The sequence below is a fragment of the Setaria italica genome, chromosome I (genome assembly GCF_000263155.2).
Source record: "Setaria italica strain Yugu1 chromosome I, Setaria_italica_v2.0, whole genome shotgun sequence".
Taxonomy (NCBI): Eukaryota; Viridiplantae; Streptophyta; class Magnoliopsida; order Poales; family Poaceae; genus Setaria; species Setaria italica.
Genome location: NC_028450.1, coordinates 33,985,925 through 33,996,332, shown reverse-complemented (window position 1 = coordinate 33,996,332; position 10,408 = coordinate 33,985,925). Strand labels below are relative to the sequence as shown.

Below are 10,408 nucleotides of genomic sequence, written 5' to 3'. Positions count from 1 at the left end.
TGTGACAAGGATTTTAGGAGGCGCTAAAGAAACAAACATCCCCTCCATGCGTCAACATGTCAAGTGTCAACATCGACTAGGCAAGAACATCCCAAAAATCCACACGAACCTTTCAGCTTTTCCACCGAGAAAAGCTCCAATCCTGGAGTAGCCGCAGTAGTGGTGCACAGCAGACGCCCCGGAATTTCAACCGCTAAGGCCAGTGTAACTGTAGTTCACTGCGCTGCACTAGCACTACTGCAGCTGCAGAGCTGCTGCCGCAGCAAGCCAGCAACACAGACGAGCCTCGCAGATCAAAGCGACAGGCAGGGCAAGGCAAAACGGCATGATGGCGCATGCAGCGTCTGTGGGGGCTAGGCTCCGGCTCCGGCTCCGCACCCCCGCGGATGGCATTGATCACGGCCGCCCGCTTGGTGCCACCACAGTACGCTCCACCCTCTCGTGCTCCGGCCGGTTGCCTTGTTCGTGGCGTGGAGGTGGAGAGATCCCCCGGCCATCATCAGGGAGATCTTTTGGTGTGATATGAGCTGACCCCTTGTGCCGTCGTCGACTCGTTTGTGCAGTTGCGGAAGCATTTCTGTGCGCGGCCAGGTCTCCGATCCATGGCCGCTTGTGTTGAAGAAGGCTGCCGCTGCCTTTTCCTTTTCAGACAGCTCTCGCCTCTCGCTGTTTCGGACACCTTGATGGATACGGCGCCCAAATCTTTTGCTCCCCAAATTCTGAGCAGCCATATGCGCGTGATAGACATATATAGACCCCGCAGGGTACTGCCGCGTAGTAGCTTGGAGCTCTTACACCACACACACACACACCAGAGAGAGAGCAAAGAACGAAAGGTGTCAGTCTTTCATTATTAGTTGTGCAGCTGTTCAATCTGGGCCGTGTGCCCGTGTCCATAATGATTTGATTCCCATGGCGCCCTGATCATCACCCTCCTCGATGCATGCTTCATGCTTGACATGAAAGATCATCCAAAGATATACTAGACTCTAGCACATCTGCCTAGACCGCATGCGTTACCTTGCAATTTCAGAAAACCTGACTGTTAGCCGAAATAAGCATGACGGGACTCAGGGATCAGCAAGATGATTTTTTATCTTATTTATTTAATTCCAACCGTTTCCTAATTTGAGTGCAAACTGAACTTTCGTTATAACACTAATCCAGCAAGATTGTTGGGCATTTTTTTGGGTACCTAGCAGGTAATCCAGCCAGACCAATCTTGTGTGTACAGTGTACACCCTCATAGGGCATTATCGACAGACCAACTAGCTGTTATGCAAACCCTGATAAACTACTGTCCATATATACCAGTCACTCATACTGATACTGTGAATTACGCAGTACCCAAAAATTACACCAGCATCATACTAAGAGAATATAAATGAAAGAAAATATTTTTATTCCTTGGGTTAACCTCCATCATGATGTGAATATACGGTCATGAGCCATGACCTTCAGGAACAAACTGAGCTAAATAAGCAGCCGCCTTACTCGATCCATATCCAGTATACATTAGAGACACACATTAATACACGAACATCCCATTCGGCCATGCTCCCTTTATCATCATATACTAGAAACTTCAACAATATTGGCGATGCACCAAAACATTAAGGCATTTTCCCTTAACAGACATAGAATATTGATGATTCAACATCATATGAACATGCATTAATGAGGATTTGGGACACAACAAACCTGATGTAGGCAAAAGAAAGTTACCAATCAAAACACACCATGCAATTCAAAATCAAAGTCATCTAGAATTTTCACCTGTTTGACAAAATACAACGCATTTTTTGGAATAAAATACATATATAGGCACAATGGGGTGGCAGTTTAGTTTAAGAGTACACAAGGAACACCTAGTAGGAGAAATCAATCCTCTGACGCACATATTTCTTTCCTCATTCCACTAAAACAATTAATTCATAAAACAAGCAAGCATGAGCCCAATAAAATAGATTTATCATACAGTCTTGACATCCTGTTGAAGATCAATAAATTAAAACATGAATGTTAGCATACTTGTAACATTATCCCAAAAAACAGACGAGCTAGTATGTACCACATAAACAATGAAAAATATTGAGGCTATCCAGAAAGAAATATAGAGCTTTTTTTACTGTTTTTGGATAGGTATCATCAGTGTTAACCTTTTTATAGATCCTAGTATGTATTGATTGTAGAATAGTTAGGATATAGTTAAATGGCCACAATGGAACATTTTTTACCCAAATACCATATCTGTATCAGATCAATATCGAATGCTACTTTTTAAGTACATCCACACCGCCATTCTCCATACAAAGATGATGATCAGATCTGCCTTCACAACTTATAGTCAGTACTACTATCTTTCTTTCCTTTTTCTTGAAATAAGACATTATATTCTTTCTTAAGCATTTGATTACCATTGGTGCAAACAAGTAAAAAAACATACAGCTTCCGGAGTATAACAAGTAGTCAAGCTCCACCGGCCACTGTATTTTTCATGCTTGTAATGATTAGACTGCACTGGGTGAAGCTACAAGACGAAATGGAAGGAGAAGCAGGCTTTGGACTGCCATATACTACCAGTTGTTTGCCTATCTGAGTTGTTGAAAGACATTGACAAAATTCACTCGGTCACAGACTGTACAGGTAGCTGGGTCTCAGGGTCAGGGAGGTCTGCGGGTGAAATCATGATGCGCATGAAAGTTCTGTATACCTGCTCCATTTCAAAAAAAAAAAAGTTCTGTATACCTGCAACTTGGGCTCATGCATTCATACCAAAGTTTATTGGAACAAGCAAAAAAAATAAGGAGCAGATGCACAGGCTGGGGAAATGATAAAGCCAAGGAAAAGAATGGCACATCTCATCATGACCATCACCAGTCACTGGCACAAAACCCTAGCTAAGCTAGAATGGTCAGAGAGGGAATTTATGCGAAACATATTCTAGCAGGATTCGAGTATTGTGGTATCACGGACTTGAGATCTTGACCAATACATCAAATACTAGCAAACAATCATGGCAACCGGTTGTGTACACTTACATGAGCTTCTCATTGCTGGCCTGGCCTCATATTCAGATGTTGCAGAGATGAGCCTCATCAAAGATCAAAGAACAGGCCTGCATGCGAAACCAGCAAGAAAGCAAGAACTACGTGGTTAGTCTTCCGAAGAACTTGGCTGTTAAAGAATGATCAGCGGCAAAAAGGACGGATCCGAAAGAATGGCATGAGGAAGGGGTAACACCATCTTCACTTCCCCCAACACCATGGCCGGCGGGGCTCAAGGAAGCAGACTAAATTAGGTTGGCAACAAAGCAGATCAGACTACCATATGTAGCTAGCTCGCACCAAAACTTTCCCCAAAAGCATGTCATGGACCATGATGAACCTTAACTCAAGGCAAGAAAACAAGAGGACATCAAAAGGCCCAGTAAATGAACACGCAAGAAAAGGCAGCAAAGCAAGCTTAATGAAGGCGTTTCTGACACAAGTGATGATCAAATCTAAGGAGGAAGCCCTGATTTGTGTCATGCGGGCTTTACAAAGGGAGGCCTACACAGCTCCATTGGCAGTATGCCCACCTCCAAAAAAACAACAGATTTGAGAGACTTTCTGCAAGATCAGCAAGGAGGTGGACAGAATGCCAAGGAACTCTCAGTAAGCACCCCTTTGATAAGCACACATGACTGGACTACTGCTCTCTTGCTCTCCGAGCTGTGCATCGATCGATCCACAGTTGCCTCTCTCGCTCACCGTAATAAGGATGAGCTCCTTTACAGGGCGCGCTATTTATAGAGACTAGAGTGGAGCTAGGGTTGTGGCTTGTGAAGAGGGATTCCGGGGAGGGGAGGGATGCGGGGATGGGCATGCAAATCAGATGGATGGGATTGTGCTTTTCTTGGTCTCCGTGTGTGAGTTGCAGTGGGAGATCTGAGGGATTTGATATGAGACGATGGCTTCAAGCAGGCCTAGGAGTAGTAAACTCAGATCTCTCTCTCCATCTCTCCCCATGGCTCCATGCCTACAGATTAAACTACAACGTAGCCGCAGATTTTGGGGCTATACTGAGCGCCTTTCTTCTTCACCTTGATTCTCTAGCCAAAAGGAGGTAAAAATCATGGTTCTTTTGGCAGCTGGAGTTCAGTATCAGTAATAAAATAAAATACCGTAGTACACTAGGGGAGTATTATACTTGGCTATGTGTTGTCACTGTGCGAGTGAGACTACGGGGCTGTTTGATACACCCCACTAAAATTTAGAACATATAACATCGGATGTTTGATGCTAATTAGGAGTATTAAACATAGACTAATTACAAAACTAATTGCAAAAATAGAGTCTAATTCGTGAGATGAATCTATTAAGCCTAATTAGGCCATGATTTGACAATATGGTGCTACAGTAACCATTTGCTAATGATGGATTAATTGGACTTAATAGATTCGTCTCGCGAATTAGCACACGGTTCTGCAATTAGTTTTATAATTAGCTCGTATTTAGTTCTCCTAATTAGTATCCGAACATTCGATATAATACTGCTAAAGTTTAGCAGCTAGTATCCAAACTTTCCCTGCAGGCGGCTGGGGTAGGGGTTGTCATATTGGTGGGTGGCCTGATGCTTTGGCAGGATCCAGATTGAGATGAGTGATTGAGCCGGGGAGCGGGTGCAGCCGTGCTGGAGTCCCCTTTTTAGGGTTTGTAGGGAGTTTCGATGTGTCCAACGTGATCTCCGTGGATTAGAGGAAGGATTATTCTTAATACTAGTGCCACGTATGATTGCAACTTCATTTATTTTAACAACTTTGTGTTCAAGCATAAGTCAATTGCACGCATTTTCTCATCTGACATTTTTTACGAGTACTCCCTTCAAACTTAAAGATACATCGTTTTATCCTCTAAAATTATTTTGTGTGCAATTATTCAGAAAAACATCGTGTGCGAGCATAAGTTAATTGCATGTATTCTCTCATCAGCTTAGTTCAATGTAGTGCCTACTTCAATCATAAATATCAACCACTTTAGCCTCTCCATCAATGTAGTCGTGTAGGTTTTCTTGTAGTGGAAAATCTATCAATACAGGTTCGAGTTCACACCGGTGCTCTTAGAGTTTTTAATTAATTTAAAAAAAATAGTGGTGCTATAAATTTAGTGGTAGGCGACATATCCATATACGATCAAACATATACGATAACTTCTTCAATCTCAAGATATGCAAAATCTCTTTTCATGGTGCTTGTTGGGGTAGGATGGGTGTGGATGCGTGTATATATAAGCGTTTGTATATGTTTTGTGTTTCGGGGGAAAAATATGACATCGTTCCTTGAGAAGTGTCTACATTGCATTACTCTCGTGGCTTTGACTTCCTCTAGATGTCGGCCACGGCAGCCACGCGCCTATAGCCGACTTCAAGTCCACCGCCAATCTTGTTGTCTTTCTCGATCGCGTGGGACCCTCTGTGTCGTTGTCAAGATTTGCGGATCGAGACTTAGACTAGTAAATTTCTTTTATGCGCGTAAGGCTTCGGATGGTGGCGTGGGAGACACGGGGTTAGACTGGTTCGGGCAAAGGAAGGCCCTACGTCCAGTATCGGGAGATGCTTGTGTTACCCACGCGGGGTTCTGTAGTAGGGGTTACAGTAGTGCAAGAGAGGGAACCGATCCCAGGTCTCTTGAGAGTGCGCTCGTGCTCTAAGTGGGTGCGGGTGTGTTCTATTTGCCTGGAAGCCTCCCATCTCAGGCCCCCGGTTCTCCTTTTATAGCGCAAGGAGGCCACCGAGGTTACCGGTGAGACCGGCTGTCAGGAGAAGTAAAAGAGATAAACAAAGCTAGGTAGAAAACAACACAAGGAGAGGGACCAAGTCCCCAGGCCAGCGGCGCCCTCGCCGGTCTTCGGCTCCTGCCAGCGCGTCTGCCGGAGGAGGAGGACCGCCGTCGCGTCCCGTCGATGGTCTCCTCGACAGCTGTTGCCGCCATACGCGATGATGGTGTTTCGTCGTGGCACCTGTGTCCGTTGGGGGAGGCGGCGGATCCCGCCATCTGCTGACGGCCCGCGGAAGGCGGACGTCGCGTCCCTGTCGTCGGATGCGTGGGGCGCAAGGATGGACGCGACTTCTTCCTGCTCTGGGCGGCGCAAGCCATGAGTGCCCTGCTGCGAATCAGGGGGATCTGTGGCCATTGTAGCCTGTGCGGTCGTGGCTACAATGTTCCGCTCGGGTACTTGTGGCGGGTAACGTCGAGGGGCGCGGGCGCCTTTCTGCGTGCCAGAGCCGCGGTGCATTTATGGCGAGACCGCTGGGGGGCCCACAAGATCCGCGCCCTTGGCCGTCGGTCTGTGCCCGAGGTGGACACTTGTCTCGTGGGCCGGGATGAGTCTGACCCCCTACACCCAGGGTCGGGCGAAGCGGAGCCTTGCGGTGAGGGGTTGGGCGCTCCCGACCCTGGGACCGCGGTTGGGCGAGGCGGAGTCCCGCCATCGAGGGGTCGGGATTGTCCGACCCCGGGGCCCTGGGTCGGGCGAGACGGAGTGGGATGTTCTCTGCCTCTACTGGGTCGGCGGTAATCATAATTACCGCAGGTGGGCCTGGGCCTTCATGACTGTTGCTTTAAGCGGCATTAGGAGGTCGTTAATATTTCCCCCCAACACTCTGTGTTAGCCCACCGCCTTGCGTGTCTTGCCCGTCATCCTTGTGTATGTGTCACCCCTCGCAGTAGCCTTGTTCACCTGCGGGTTTTGCTGGGTTTGCTTGGTTTTGCAAACCAGACAGCAACAAGCGGTTTAGATTGGGTTGGTCTCATTCTACGACTTGCACGGAACTGGTGTTGATTGGGATGGTTTGACATTTAGACGGTTTGAGCCATTATTGTTTGACTGCAATGAAGAATCGACTTCTTCCTCCATGCTTTCAGCCATCATCCATGACCTGCTGATTCACTGGCTCGCTAGCTCGCTATGTAGTAATGTGGGTTCCCGTTCTCGTCAGTCGCCACTACCTCTACCTTCCTCAACCTCCTTCAGTACCTCCTGACAAGTGACAATATGCCCACAAGAATTCTTCTGTGTTTATTAGTTGCAGTTTGCTCCAATCCCAGAAATAGAATAAGAGCTTTGCTAAAATCCTTTCCATGGCTTCCTCGCGTAGTAATATCAGAACCAATTTAGCAAGATCGTCACTAAATTTTGGATCAATTTTGGTAGGTACCATTGTTGGTGTTTAGATCCAGCAACCTATCGAGGGGGTGCCCGAAGTAGTGTTTTGGTTGGTGGGCTTCGTCAAGATCAAGAACTCGAAGGTAAACACATACACACGATTTAGACGTTTTCGGCCGCTAGATTGCGTAATACCCTATGTCATGTGTGTTGGTTGGATTGAATTGCTTTGGAGGAGTCCCTACCTCGCTTTATATAGTTGGGGGCAGGGTTACAGGTCGGTTGGTTACAAGAATTCTAGTCGGATACGACTAGAAGAAGCCTACCTATTACAACAAGTACTTTCCTAATCCTCAACTAGTTCTATCTTTCCATGTAGACTACGTCGTCCTGCACCATGATCTTCATGTCAGATGCGTATCGGTGTCCAGCCTCATATTTGGTTCTTTCCAAATCTTCTGGTGGGCCCATAGATGTATGTACGATAAGCCACCGAGTACTTTTTAGTCAAATGCAGCAATTCTGAGTACTTTTGTAGACTTCACCGACTAGTTTTAATATTCTGTGAGTACTTTATCAGGTTGAATCTTCAAAGATACCCAAACACTGCCATGTGGCTAGAATGTGCTCAAGCCTCATTTAACTTAGTCTCGTATCCTTCAACCTTAAATTTTATATGGAAGTGCGATGAAAGTCGCACTCCATATGGAGTAGCCCCCGAGCCTTAGGTTGAATCAAAGAATCAGACTGAGCGTCAATCTGTAATTTGCATCACTTTGCCCTTAAAACTCGGAGAAAAAACTTTTTGTTGATGGACACATGGCACACAGCCCCCGAGCCATTAGCCGACTAATTTGGTGGGTATAAGGGTCAAACTTGGTCAACATGACCAACTTTTCGAATATTCATATCTTTTTCCGAAATAAAAGAAACCACCAATCAATTTTCCTGAAATTTGGGAATCCTTTAAATCGAAGATAATTCACTTGCACAGTTTTTACTATGCCATTGTTATAAATAATGGAGGAAGTTATCTCTTCCGTTTTACCCTTGCCATTCGCCTTTCCAACTTCCACACTGTAGCTCTAGCGCCACCGCCACTGTTCGATCTCCGAACACTAGCGCCACCCCCCCACCATGTAGCCCTCGAGCGTATGCGACTGAAGACGCTCGTGACATCAAGGATGGGAAGGAAGACCAGCAAGGGGAAGGATCCTCAGTTGCCAGCATCCAAGTATGGCAAGACTAATCAGACCGCGCCACCCAATACCGTATGCGCCTGGAAAGAGTTGAAGGCAATCGAGGGTGACATCAAGGCTTTGGTCGCTGCAAAGCTGTTGCAAGAGAAGTACTATATTCAGTGAAGCTCCGCCTTCGGGAATGCCTACCCATTGGAATCATATCCAAAGTAGACAGTAACCTTTCTGCACTTCATTGAGCGTGGCCTTAGATTGCCCACTTGTGATTTCTTCCAGGATTTTCTTGATTACTACAAGTTGGAGTTAGTGCATCTGAATCCCAATGGAATTTTCCATACTGCTATTTTCATGCACTTCTGCGAAGCTTTCTTAGGGATCATGCCGCACTTTAAGTTATTCTGAAAGTTTTTTCGTGTGAAGCCACAACCCTCGAGGGAACACACGCTGTGGGTTGGAGGCATCGGAATTCAGAGCGGGAGACAATAAGCAGCCTGTATTTGGATTAAGAGTTGATATACTACAATGCCGGGTGGAAAGAAAAATGATCCTACATTGGCAACCATGATCTGAATCTACCCAAGTTGACCGGACACCGCCCCTCTTGGAACAACCGGTGGCTTGATGAACTGAAACATAGAGATTGCCTCCAATTACCCGAACTTATGGATAGAATTTCCAAGTTGAAACAAGAGGGGATCACTGGAATTGGAGTAGCCTTTAGCTTTATGAAGCGCCGAATCCAGCCTTTACAGCAACGATGCCACTATGGCTATGAATACACTAGTCTCAATGATCCATCCAGCTTTTCTCCTAATGAAATCATCACAGATGAGATCATGGTTAGGCTCAAACGAATGTTCAAGGACGTGGGTGGGATTCGCACTATTGTGTGGGAATTCAGCGCCCACACCCGCCAAAGCCTGTAAGTACTCGTGACCGTGGTTGTAACACCCCGGGTGTTTAAATTGTAATTAGACTTAATCATCTGCATAAACATGAGCATCATGTCATTGCATTAGTTTAAACTCCTAAAATTGTCATTTATTGATCAAATGAAACTTTGTGAAGCAGCTCAAAATTTTGCTATGTATCTATGCCTCCGCCCATGGCGCACCCATGCTTCGCCATGCCGCTTACCCTTGCTACCGTCGCCTTGCTCCTGCTCACCTGCGCTCGCCATTGCTGCACCTGCGCTGCGCCACAGCTTGCCAGGGCTGAACCGAGACTAGCGACTGCGCCCTCGGTTTATCTCCTTCCCACCTATCTGGTCTCGCCTCCCTCTCCCTCCCATTCTCCTTTCTTCTTCTTCCTCCGCCCAGACCAAAGACAAAAGCAAAACAGAGCCGAGCAGGAGCATGGCGCCTTCGTCGGCCAAATCCCCCGTCCCTGCCTTGCCAAAATCAAATCACCACCACCCCAAGCTAGAAAACCTCCCCATCTACCTCCACCACCTCTTCTCGCCCGCCGCCATGCACCCTAGCGCTGGGGATTGAAGTCCCCGTGCAAACCACTGCTGCCAGACACAAGACTCCACCCCACCATCAAAGCCCACCTTCCCGGCCTTCTCTTGCCCCACCAACCCCAAAAATGAAACCTAGGTGAGCCCCTGGACCTCAGGCTCTCACCAACCTGCCACCTCAACCATATTTCCACACGTGTTCCCGTGCATGCCGCCGGGCGTGCGCCGCCGCTCGCTGCCGGAATAGCTAGGGTTCGGGTTCTGAGGCATAATCTAGGGAAGTGTGTGCGCCTTAACGTTGATGCTCTCGAGGTAGTCACTAGGGTGGGGCGTTGCCGTCTTGCACCGCAGTGGCCGCGTCGCCGCCGCCATGCGGGCGGACGTGCGTGACCGAGGTAGAAGAAGGAGGTAGGGGTGTTGGGTCTGAAGGAAATAGAACTCTAGGGGGTTTTCCGCTAAATGTCTAGGTTGAAGTGTGAGGTGGGAAATATTTGAGGGATTAACTGTAAGAGTCAGGGGCTGGTTCATCAAAGGAAGGATGGATCTGTTGGAAAAAGTTATTTTGGAGAGCTTTCTTGCAAAAGCGTTTTTCCTTTTTCAGGTTT

At 47.0% G+C, this 10,408-nt stretch overlaps 1 long non-coding RNA gene across 1 annotated transcript; it reads right to left on the bottom strand.

The window, feature by feature from the left end:
- Positions 1-1,385: 1,385 nt before the first annotated feature.
- On the bottom strand, positions 1,386-4,111 carry LOC111256643. Its single transcript, XR_002676788.1, has 2 exons — positions 3,042-4,111; positions 1,386-1,990 (listed from the first exon to the last, which is right to left on the bottom strand). It is a non-coding gene; the product is annotated as an uncharacterized LOC111256643 (long non-coding RNA).
- Between the last annotated feature and the right edge of the window lie 6,297 nt (positions 4,112-10,408).